At 34.9% G+C, this 12,500-nt stretch overlaps 1 protein-coding gene across 2 annotated transcripts in view; it reads right to left on the reverse strand.

The window, feature by feature from the left end:
• LOC137657765 (uncharacterized) overlaps positions 1 to 12,500 on the reverse strand; it is a 611,991-nt gene that overhangs the window by 227,150 nt on the left and 372,341 nt on the right. For both annotated transcript variants that reach the window (XM_068392256.1, XM_068392257.1), the window contains exon 3: positions 4,541 to 4,598. The gene's annotated coding sequence lies outside the window, so the exon portion shown is untranslated. The remainder of the gene's footprint in view (positions 1 to 4,540; positions 4,599 to 12,500) is intronic.

The raw sequence follows: 12,500 nt of genomic DNA on the forward strand, positions 1-12,500 counted from the left end.
CGTTGTCATAAAATAGTCTATTTTCATGTCTAAAGGTTTTGTTTGCATGGATAAAATTTTCGTTCTTGAGTTAGTGAGGGTATTATTTTCAGAAATAATTTGCGCAATCTAACTGTCCAATCCAACGGGTGATTAACCCTCCCTTTTCCATCATCACTATTTTTCTTGATTTTTTTCTTTCTGCCAAACTTAGGAATTCCTCCAATGCAATGCTTTTTTCATGACTCGCAAAACCTCTATTACTCCAACACTGGAGGAGTATTTCTTCCTTCTGGGTCCATCCTCATTTCTACTATATCAACAAAAGTATGTCTTACTCTTTTCATTGGAACCAAGTTTGCAAGCAATGTCCGATTTCCTTTATTTTCATCAGAATTTCCGTTGAGCAATATTATTAGACCAGGAATTTGGCAGGAAATACAGAGCAACGTTACTTGGTGGAAATGCGTCATAGAGTTCGTTAAGCGAACTTTGGTGAACGATAGTTTAACTAGTTACCTTACAATAGGCTGAATTTGCATACTTTCAACTTACCTTACACAGGAGTATCTTGAAGCATCCGAGTGTCTATCAAACTCATCTGATCTAACCTAAAATACTTTACGTTACGTTACTTGATGTTAAATTACCGAACCTAACCCTCTTACACACACACATATATATATATATATATATATATATATATATATATATATATATATATAATCATCTCCTACGCCTATTAACGCAAAAGGGCCTCGGTTAGATTTCACCAGTCGTCTCTATTCTAAGCTTTCAATTTAATATTTCACCATTCATCATCTCCTACTTCTATATACATACATATATATATATATATATATATATATACCTCAACTAACCTTAACTATAATGTATCGTAACCGAGAAAAAAAAATTTAGCACAACTTTGAAAAGTGCCCACATCTAATTCAGGGTAAATTTAGCTTATCTAGCCTTTTCTAGGTATCGTTTCACGATTGAGACCACATTGAATGTGTTACCTGAAATGCAACCATATATCAGAAAATACTGCCTTCTTATTCAATAGGTTTCTATAAAATTCTCAATTGATGACTCGGAGACTAAGTTGGAACAGAAACTCTCATCATCTCTTTACAAAATCATATATGAAGTGTTTATGCATATGCATAAGTAGTTTTTGAAAAGTATTTATGAATAAGTAAACAAATAAAATAAACAACGAAACGGCTCATTTTTCTATAAAAACAACATGCAAAAGCTCTAAAAGCGATTCGAACCACTTGAATGAATTTAGGAAGACATACGTTTAGTCAACTTGTTTCATTAATAAAAAAATCTAACAACCTATTCAAAATGTCTGAAAATAGCAATACCTTATCATCATCATCATCTAAAGCGAGTTTATGATATTTTCTTGAAAAAGGCTATATAGCCTCCACTTTCCTGAGCAGGCAAGCACACACAAAACAGAGCTTAAGCTCAAGGGTGCAACTGCGTGTCAGTCAAACAAAATCAGAATTTATCTTTTCCAGCCACTAAATGAACAGACAAATGAAGACCCAGCAGCTGCTCTAGAGAAAAATATCAGCAGCTGCTGTAGAAGGAAACTCGAGCAGCTGTTCTAAAAAGTTTAAAAATTCAAAGAAGTAGGGCAGAAGGCTAAAAAGTGGATGTAGCTAGAGCTGGAAATGACGCTTCAAAGGCCCCAAGTTACGTCTACGGTTCAACACCTAAGGATACCGTATCTCATTTTCCCCATCAAATCTATACCCACAGTATTATTATTATTATTATTATTATTACTAGCTAAGCTACAACCCTAGTTGGATAAGCAGGATGACCATGGATCGGCTATAAATTAACACTGGTTTGAGTTTTGCTTCTTGCAAGGAAAACTTTAAAGGAATGGGACATTAATAAGACATGGAATCACATCTTCTCTTTTATTTCATATAAAACCAACATTTCGGTTAATTTAGTCCCGCCATCAGAGCTACATAAATCATGATTTTGTATTTGCATTAGATATTAGTTCTATCTTTAAATAATTGCTTACAATTTTGAAATACCAAAATATAAATTGTTTAGTTAACATAAATTGGCACAAGAGCCGTATATACTGTATATTAAAAACCTGTGATTAATTGAGGTCCTTTACTGTTGAAACACATTTCAAATGAAAATGTTTCATATTTAGATAATATTGAAGCATTTAAAGCAGAAACTTTAAGAAGGAACTAACATCTAATGTAAATATTTTTTTCATATAGCACTAATGATTGAAATAGATACCTAAACGTTTATTTAACGTTAAATAAAGAGAATACATTACTTCAAGTGGTCTTTGGTAGAAATATTAATGTTATTGATTATACAGTTAATCCTTACCACCAATATCATTGGATATTGGGATATTGCAAGCCTGTGAAACTTCTATGTTAAACTGCGCTCGAGAGTAAATCCTTTCATTCTTCAAAGGGTGCAGAATAAATCATATTTCCATATTAATTAGTTTAAACAAATTATCATGTAAGGGAAAGCAGTCACAATTTTAGTAAATGCCTAATTGTAGTTTGATCGCTCCCTCCATTGGCCTCTAAATCCCGGAACGTCAAAACTAAAAATGAAAATCTGAATTTGCTATCTGTAAAATATCCAGAGAGAGAGCATTCACGTATAATGTAGATCAAAGGATCAGAGAGAGAGAGAGAGAGAGAGAGAGAGAGAGAGAGAGAGAGAGAGAGAGAGAGAGAGAGAGAGAGAGTTGATCAAGTTCATGATAAAGTCATTACAATTCCAGCCAGTTAGATCTATTATGATACCATTTCACACGGAATTAGTCTTAATTGACAACCTATCCAAATTCAACGTCAGATTAATTTCAGTTACAAGCTGCCGGCGAGATCAAAATCTGCTTGGTGTCAAATTATGAAAAATGACGAAGACTATTCCATAACTTATTCACTCTGAGGGTTCACAGCATTGCATTACCTAGACTGAGGGAATGATTTTCAATGATCCACGTCAGTATGAGACAAAAAGGAAAGATTGAATCATCATTACCGATCTAATAATAGATTCGGTAACCAGGATGAAAAAGAGTGAACAAAAGCGGATCATGACTGTAAATAAGGAGACAAAACTAACACTACAGTCAAACCGAAGCCAGTAATACTAAGGATTATCCAGAACTATCAAAGACCAGCCCGGATCGTCCAGGACTAGGCTTCTACCTTGGCAAAATCATCCGGGGAGACATACGGACCATCATGGACTTTTCCGGACTGCCAAGAATTGTCAAGGCGTCGCTACGGATTTCTCTCCAGATGGGCCCAGATCAGGTCCAGCAATGCCCAAGACAATCCGGGATGTAAGTGTGACTCTAGCATTAACAAGAATATATAAACAATGGAAGACAGTAGGCAAATAAAGAAATGCACCCTGAAGTGAATGGGGTTAAGGATCGCGGGAGTATTTTGTAGATTTGTTGAATGAGTCAAGACGATAAAGAGGGATAAGGAGCCGAATGGTGCCAGAGGGAGCTATCTGTATAGGTGTATGAAGCTGTTAATGTTTCGAACGTTTTCTGCACTTACGTTCACCCAGGTGAAAGTAACGATGTATGTATGTATGTATGTATGTGTATATAAATACATTATATATACATATGTATATATATTATATATATTATATATAGTGTGTATAATGTACATAAATACATACATTTATACACATATATATAATTTGTGTACAACACACACACACACACATATATATATATATATATATATATATATATATATATATATACACACATACACACACTATATATACTAACTATATATATATATATATATATATATATATATATATACTGTATTTATATACATATATATATATATATATATATATATATATATATATATATATATATTACACACATCTATAACACCAACAAATAGCGCCGCTTCTAGTTTACTGCAGGACAAAGGCCTCATACATGTCCTCATTCATGTCTGGGGCTTGGACAGTTGTCACCACCATGCTAGCCAACAGCAGACTGGTGATGGTAGGAGGTTTTCGTCTGATTGCTCACAGAAAACCGCAACCTAGTATGGGTAGCTCTGACAAGTACATCTCTGCTAATCATGGCAATACACAAACCCTTTTACCCATTAAGGTATCCCCATTCAGAATTTATAAACTGATGAAGTTTTTGGCAGATCTGTAATCGAAATTTGATTCGATTAAAAAAAAAAAATAAAAAAAATAAATAAATAAATAAATAATGTATTTATATGGGACAATTTCCGCTAATCCCATGAATATTGGTACAACTTTTTCAAAATAGTTTTTCCCTTTCTCATTGATATCCGCGCCAGAAGTTATTATTCTTTAATCCTGCAAAACACTTTTTAAATTATAAAACCCGCAATTAAAACCCATATCACGAAGAAATGAAACACAAAATAAATCTATACAGTAGTTATGGTAAATTTGAATTTTAGTTAACCTTCCCAAAACACTACCTGTTATATAAAGTAAAAAAATAACTTACCTTTTTCTTATTATATTAAATGTGATTCTTCTTATCTCGCCATCCTTGGATTTCCAGTCTGAAAAAAAGAAACATTCGAATTATGCGTTTGTTAATAAATTCAATTATAACTCGTTAGCTTAAAAGAAACACATTGAAAATAGAAGCAAATGTCTTTTAGAAAATTTCTTGAATCAATACCAGGATCATTATTATTAGTGCTAGCTAAGCTACAACCCTAATTGGAAAAGCAGAATGCTACAAGCCCAAGGGCTACAACAGGAAAAATATAATAGAGAGGAAAAGAAATAAGGAAATAAACCATACACGAGAAGTAATAAATAAAAGAAAAATATAAAGTATCTTAAGATCAGCAACAATGTTAATAATGTTATATATAAACCATGAAGAAAGACTCGTGTCAGCACGTTCAACATAAAAACATTCGCTGCTAGTTTGAACTTCTGAAGTTCCACTTATTCAACTGCCTGGTTTGAGACAGAATTCCACGGACAAGACTTAGAATTAAATGCATACCAAGTACTAAATTACAGAATGGTAATCTGAGAAGACCTGAATACGAAGGATTCTCAGAATTATGAAAAATCTTATGCACTATGCATAAAGTACTAATTGAACTACAGTGCTAGAGTTCAATATCAAGACCAGGAATAAGAAAATAAAAAGTCTAATCGGCTACTGTGGAATTTATCTGCTATTTTTTTAACGTTCTAGAAATATAGAAAGACAAAGGTCAAATCATTACACTCCACGTAACTCAGCAGGAGGAGGTAATTAAAACTAACACATCTATAGCAACAGAGACACACTCGTAATTGTATTATCCCCGTAGGCCTAAAGATGCTTCTCCATCTCAAGAGATAAAAAAAAAAAAATACGGAAAACCACAAAATTAAAAAAAAACTTGTTTGGAGACGCCAAGTCAAATTGAACTAGATTCCCTTGTAATCGAATTAAGTCCTTGATATAGTGCGACAGAGAGAGAGAGAGAGAGAGAGAGAGAGAGAGAGAGAGAGATAATGAAAAACTTTTAGATACATGTCATTCTTGGATTAAGTTATACTTTCGCCATCAGGCGTGACAAAGGCAGGTTCCTCCTCTTACGAGCAACTCTGGAGAGAGAGAGAGAGAGAGAGAGAGAGAGAGAGAGAGAGAGAGAGGCTGTTTTCAACGGCTGGGCTTCAAGGCAGCAAATTCGAAATGTCTCTCCCCAAACCTCCAGCCACACAGGGTCCGCCACCCGAGTAACGGACATTTTTAAAGCTGACATGGAGGAGGATGGGAAAAAGATCAGGGGAGAACGTAAATGGACGAATAAAGGAACGAGAAAATGAAAGAGGTGGAATGAGTGATGAGAAAATGAAGCAGAAATCACACAAGAGGAGAAACGGAAGGGATGAAGAGGACAGGGATAAGCGGTGACCAAGGAGAAAGAGGATATGGCTAATATACAGAGGGGGAAGAAATATAAAAAAAGAAGGTAAATAAGAGAGAAGGTGATGAGCAAGAGGGGTAAGATGAAGGTGAAACAGGTAGGAAGAGAAGGAGAATTAAGAAAATTAGAAAAAAGGAGAAATGGGTATTTCCCCGTTATTAAATGTTTGAATTTGTATCAACACTATCATCGTTATGAGCATTACTGCTTGTTATAAAATCAAACAACTGTGCACTCTTATAGCAAATTCTTACTAGTGAATTCTATTTTCCTAAGACACCATTATTAAACAGTGCCATCTCAACTCCGCCTTAGCACAAAAAAGTTCCAAAATTTGAGAGACAAAGAGGAGACCGAGACCACCGAATGGCCCTCACTTAGTCGAAGCATCATCGCCTCATGCCTACAGATATATCATGGAAGCTTCCTAAGTACGTGAGAGCCATTTCCCAAGGAAGGACATTCACCCTCAGGACCCCTTTGTTGGAGCGTTTTTCTTTTTAAACACCACAAGGAGACCTTTTGTCTGTCTCCTATCTTTTTTGTTTGGTCTGAAACACACGTAAAAGAAATATGGATTCCTTGTGGGTCACCGTGACTCTGGACGGTTAATAAATTACTAAAGAATAATGTGAGAGAGAGAGAGAGAGAGAGAGAGAGAGAGAGAGAGAGAGAGAGAGGGTAACTCCTGAAATCCTACAGTTATCATATGGGTTTATCATTACCGTCGGTTTTGTAACATCAAACTGTGACCTGTCGTTTTCTATTTCACGACCTCGAGGACCCGATAGTCATAAGCAATCTAACAACCGAGTTTCTACTGAACAATTTGTCCTCCGATGGAAGTATGAGGTATGTAATCGAATAATCTATGATCAAAGGTCTTGGATTTTATCCCTTTCAAGCATCACGGTGAGCCTTTCCTTTCATTTTATTCCTTCCTTCAACCAGACAAACAATAGAAAATTCTCCGATGTCAGAGTGTATGGGCGAGTGCCTCTGCTTGTGACATCAGAATGCTACCTTCTCTGCTCGCACGTACATGAGAGAAAGATGGCGGGTACCTGGAGGTCACGGGGCCACCAAATAACTCCCTTCCCATAAAGGATGGAGGGCGTTGAGTAAATGCATTCTCGAAATTTAGCTCGAAATTTCCTTCCAGGAAAAAATCTTGTCCCTCAAGTTTTCGTCCCATCCAGACCAGCATACGTCTAATAAGTTTTCGTCCCCTCCAGACCTCATCCTCCTCGTCCTGTTAGATTTTGTTTCCACCAAACCCGCTTTTTAACCCTCTTGTTCTCTAACTTTTGGTATCATTGTTGGTGAAACAGCAAAGCGCTCTCTCTCTCTCTCTCTCTCTCTCTCTCTCTCTCTCTCCTCGTAATAACTTCTGGCAATAACAACAAGCATCTCAAAAATAATAGCTAAAAAGATCCCAAAGCAGACATGTGTTCCCAGCTCAGACACCCCATCTGGAGGCGAAATGCTAAAACAGTCGTGAGCAGAAAAGTGTCCCTCGGGTTATTGTATTACAGCAGCCATTGGTCTCTTCCGCTCTTCTTCCAAAAATGAAAATGAAATGCTGGAATCGATCTCGGATGTATCTGGGTAAATGTTTACCATGACAAGAGAAGATAACGAACACTGCAAAAGCACTTGGGTTGATTGACAGTTTAATATTTGTTAAGCAGATCGAATCGTCTAATATTCATCTTATTCATTAATATATCAGCATAAAATATAAGACATGCGGAAATCCGTAAGGAGGGACACAAAACAAGAAATAAACAAACGGTCTAAGCTTAGCTTATTAATTACAACACACACATTATCGATCCATTTAGTTATACGAGATTTATTTCATATAAATGAGGTTAAAACTCTTAGATACACGAAATGCAAACAAATATTGAAGATCTTAAAGCTCTTCGCCTCTTAACCAACATTATCCCATTTATCAGACCTCGAATTAGTGGGGACATTTACACACGAAAGCATCCGCACTGCGGTTCCATAATCATGTTGAATACTTTACGTATCAGCTCTTAGCATAATATCAGTTCTTTAAGTATAAGTAAAAGTTAAAATCTTAAAAATAATTTTGTACTGAATTATGTTTACTGTTACTAGGTCTACTATTTTATGGTATTTGGCAATTATATATATATATATATATATATATGACCCATGTGGAATACTATGAATATTGAGTTCATTTACCTTGACGTATAACACACATACTGTATATACATGAATTAGGACATATATATATATATATATATATAGATAGTTAGATAGATAGATTAATATATGTTTTTTTTTTAAATCTTAGATTTAAAAAAAAACATATATTATCTATCTATCTAACTATCTATATATATATATATATATAGATAGTTAGATAGATAGATAATATATGTTTTTTTTTAAATCTTAGATAGGGAAACTGTATGAATTAATATTAATGGGAAAATCATGGGGGGAATTGCAAAAGAAGATAGAAAGTCTGAATAGATAAAGCAGAGATGAAGGACTGAAAATTAATATAATTAAAACTAAGATAATGTTTAATGAAAATGCAGAGATCCAGCAAATAAGGGATATGGATGAATCTCTAGAGATTGTTAATGAATATACGTGCTTACGCATGCGGAAGGACATGTCTGAGGCCGTCCTGCAGTGGAATAGTTTACTGTTGATAATATATATATATATATATATATATAGATAGATAGATATAGATAGATATATATGTATATATATATACACACATATATGTATATATATATAAATATATATATATATATATACATATATATACATATATATATATATATATATACTGTATATATAAAATATATATATATATAATATATATACAAATATATATATATATATATATATATTATATATCTATATATATACATAATATATATATATATATATATATACACACACACAATAGGGAAAAGAGAGAGACAGAGACGGACAGACACACAGACAGACTGACTGAGAGAGAGAGAGAGAGAGAGAGAGAGAGAGAGGATATTCTGTGCTTCCAGTTTTCAGTAATTATCTTTGGGATGAAGTTGCCAGACCCATACTATATCTCGTAAATGTTTAAAGGGCTTTCATTGGTGGTTGCTCAGCAAAATCAAGAGTACTGATCAGACCTGACTTCAATGTTTGAACGATGAGAGTTATAAAGAACAGGTTTCTGCCATCAGCAAAATGAGATTCATCAGTTAGGAGAAAGGGCTATACACATATTTGACTCCTACAGAGCTGTAAGGAATAAATTCAGGCTTATATATATATATATATATATACACAATATATATATATATATACATATATAATATATATATCACACACATATAAATATATACATATGCATATATGTATATATAATCATATTGATAAGTAAACAAGTTAGAAATTGAATTTTATGATGAATAAACATCTAAATTTCACTTATTAAACCGGTGTTTCTTAAAATCATTAAAATAAAAAAAAATTGAAAATAAATACTCAGAATCAGAAAAATGTCAGATAAAATTTCTGACCAAAAACTAAATCTCTACGGGTTTTTTAAAACAGCACATTCACAAAATGTGCTGGACAGTTAAAATATTGTCACACTTATTACACTTGGGGGACAGCTTCGTGAGGTGTGGACATTGAAAAATGCCATGGGAAATTTTTTTACCTTTTTTTTTTGTATGAAAAATATTTAATTTTCATAAAATTGCTTCCATCCTAAAATCTTTTGGGCATTATGATTCTATGGAGAAAAGATTGGTTTTGTTTGTTTCAATTTATATTTTCTTCGATTCATTATCCCACATCGTCTGTTTAATGTCATGTTAAAGATAAAGGTGTCTAGTTTCAGTTTCCAGTATCATCAGAAAAGATGATCATTGGAACGTCAGCCGGGCTAGCATAACCCCTTACTGTGATGCTCAACCACAGTAGTAACATCCCCCTTAAACAGCTTATACTCACGGTCCCTGGCGAGGATCGATCTCTACCATGGGAATACTATAGGCGAACAATTTACCATTATACTAGCCTCTTAGATCTACTGTATAGATAACTTTGCAGCAGCGTTCACTTTTTCAATACTAACAACCCCAACATGGCCAGTTATCCTATATATTTCAATATTCACCCATTGGGAATAGAATTCATTAAGGAGCTCTCTGATGTGTGATAAAATTTGGTCGTTATGTGCATCAGGTGCGAGCCTGGTGGTAGCGTCCTTGTCTGTTGATTGTCAGACTGAAGTTCGAGTTCCGCTCAAACTCGTTAGCTTCTTTGGATGGAGAATTTGGGGGAGTTTATAGGTCTATCTGCTGAGTCATCAGCAGCCATTTGCCTATTCCCTCCCAGATCCTAGATTGGGTGGAAAGGGGGCTTAGGCGCTGATCATATGTAACATGGTCAATCTGTAGGGCATTGTTCTGCTTGATAGGGCAATGTCACTGTCCCTTGCCTCTGCCATTCATGAGCAACCTTTGAACCTTTTAGGGTCTCTAAGGCACTGGCTATACATATTGGCTACAGTATATATTTGTTTGTATGTTTATTTTGGGGGGAGAAGCTTAGATGTTACTTTCATGAAAGGCAAATTTTTAGGAGCGTCCCAAGTGTTAACTGTAGGAATCCTCGTATTTACGTATTTTCTACAGTTCTCAGGTGTGAGCCTTTGAGTATAGAAACGGCTATTTCCCGAATTCCTTTATGCTATCACTACTTACATGTTTGTGCGCGTAAGTGAAATCCCATTTATGTTGATATCTACCGAGATAGTTATATTTAAAACAGTTGTCATAACATATCTTTGGGTTTATCTTTAAGTTATTGTTAAAGGTGCCAAGACTGGTAGAGTCTGAAAAAGAAATTTACGTGTGGGCATTTATGTCTTTCGTCTTGCCACAATATGCTAAAATGGCTAACTCAAGAATATAATTATTCAAAGACAACGAGACAAAGTTAGCTATCATCAGACTGCACTGTTTGGTGACATTATTTCCTTTTACTAAATGGCTTTAGAAAGTTTCCTGAAGCTTACAGAACCTTCCCTCTGAGAGAGAGAGAGAGAGAGAGGAGAGAGAGAGAGAGAGAGAATAACTAAGAATTGTAAGGTAACATGTTTCTCTGCCCTCATTAAATCAGTCAGGTGAAAAGGTTCTGGAAATTCCTCATAGCAAACTTAAAAGGTGTAGCGTTGACTATTTAAATTCTGGATTTCAACAGAACTTACAGCAAAGTACCAACAATTCGCTCATGAAATTTTACGTATATTTGTTTACGCCCGTTTGTCTCCTCGGACAAGTATTAGTTCCCTTTCTTGGAAAGCCAATGTTAAAATAGGATATATGGAATTTGAGTCTATTCTTGGAAGAGGTGTAACAGGAGTAACAAACCTCAAGGTAAAAAGGTAAAAAGAGATCAGACAGCGACGAAGAAAGAAGAAAGACGGATAGAAATAAAGAAGAAAGAAAAAAAGAATAAAAGTTCAAGAACAGCACTACCCCACGCCCATCCTACCCACTAGGGAATTAAAAGCTTTGGAAAGTTTATCAAGAGGTAATCAAGTTATGTCCCACCCTACTGCTAAAGGCGTATTGTACCTCATCAGCGACCAATCACGCCCGTTCACAGGATAATCGCGTTCGAGGTGGCAAGATTTTGCCAGAAGCCAAACTGGATATTAAAAAATTATAAGCTGATGTTTTTTCATGGGGAAGTTTTTAGGATATGATTGATAATTGTATAAATATGGTTTCAATGGAAAAGTTTTATGGAATAATTAACCATTCTAATAACTGATCTTTTAATGGGGAAATTTTGAGGGTATGATTAATAATTCTATAAATTTATATTACTTTCTTACGTGAGAGAGAGAGAGAGAGAGAGAGAGAGAGAGAGAGAGAGAAATTGTACTAGGAGATATAGTTGGGTAAGTTTGATAAATTTGGGATTTGTTTGGCGAATCTTAAAATAAGCAAACTAAGAATAAGACAGGATGAAAATAATCCGTTCAGAGAAAACTATATCGGGAGACAAAATCCGATTAGCTTCTGTTTCTTCTTATACGCTACCGAGATAAGAAGTCACCAATGGTTCTCGAGTAGATCGCGGAGATTTAGAGAGAGAGAGAGAGAGAGAGAGAGAGAGAGAGAGAGACTATCTTCAAGGCATAGAGTCTCTGGAGAGCCTAATGCCACAGTTTCTCCACCTCCCCCCCCCCATTATCTCCCTAGCTACCTGACCACCATTCTGTTCCCCAGTTTACCTAATATATAATAAAAGTAACACTTTATTTGTTATTGAATAGTAGATGAAATTTAATTAGTTCAAGTTTTATTGTAACCCAAGGATCATTGATTGCTCCTCACAGCATCCAGAGAAACACAAGGTTAACATCATAAGTTTCTTGTCGATTTCCTAATAACTTGGATTAATGTTCACTGAAATACATATTTCTCTATTCTCACCCAGAGCCTCATACCCCTATCG

The sequence above is a fragment of the Palaemon carinicauda genome, chromosome 18 (assembly GCF_036898095.1).
Source record: "Palaemon carinicauda isolate YSFRI2023 chromosome 18, ASM3689809v2, whole genome shotgun sequence".
Lineage (NCBI taxonomy): Eukaryota > Metazoa > Arthropoda > Malacostraca > Decapoda > Palaemonidae > Palaemon > Palaemon carinicauda.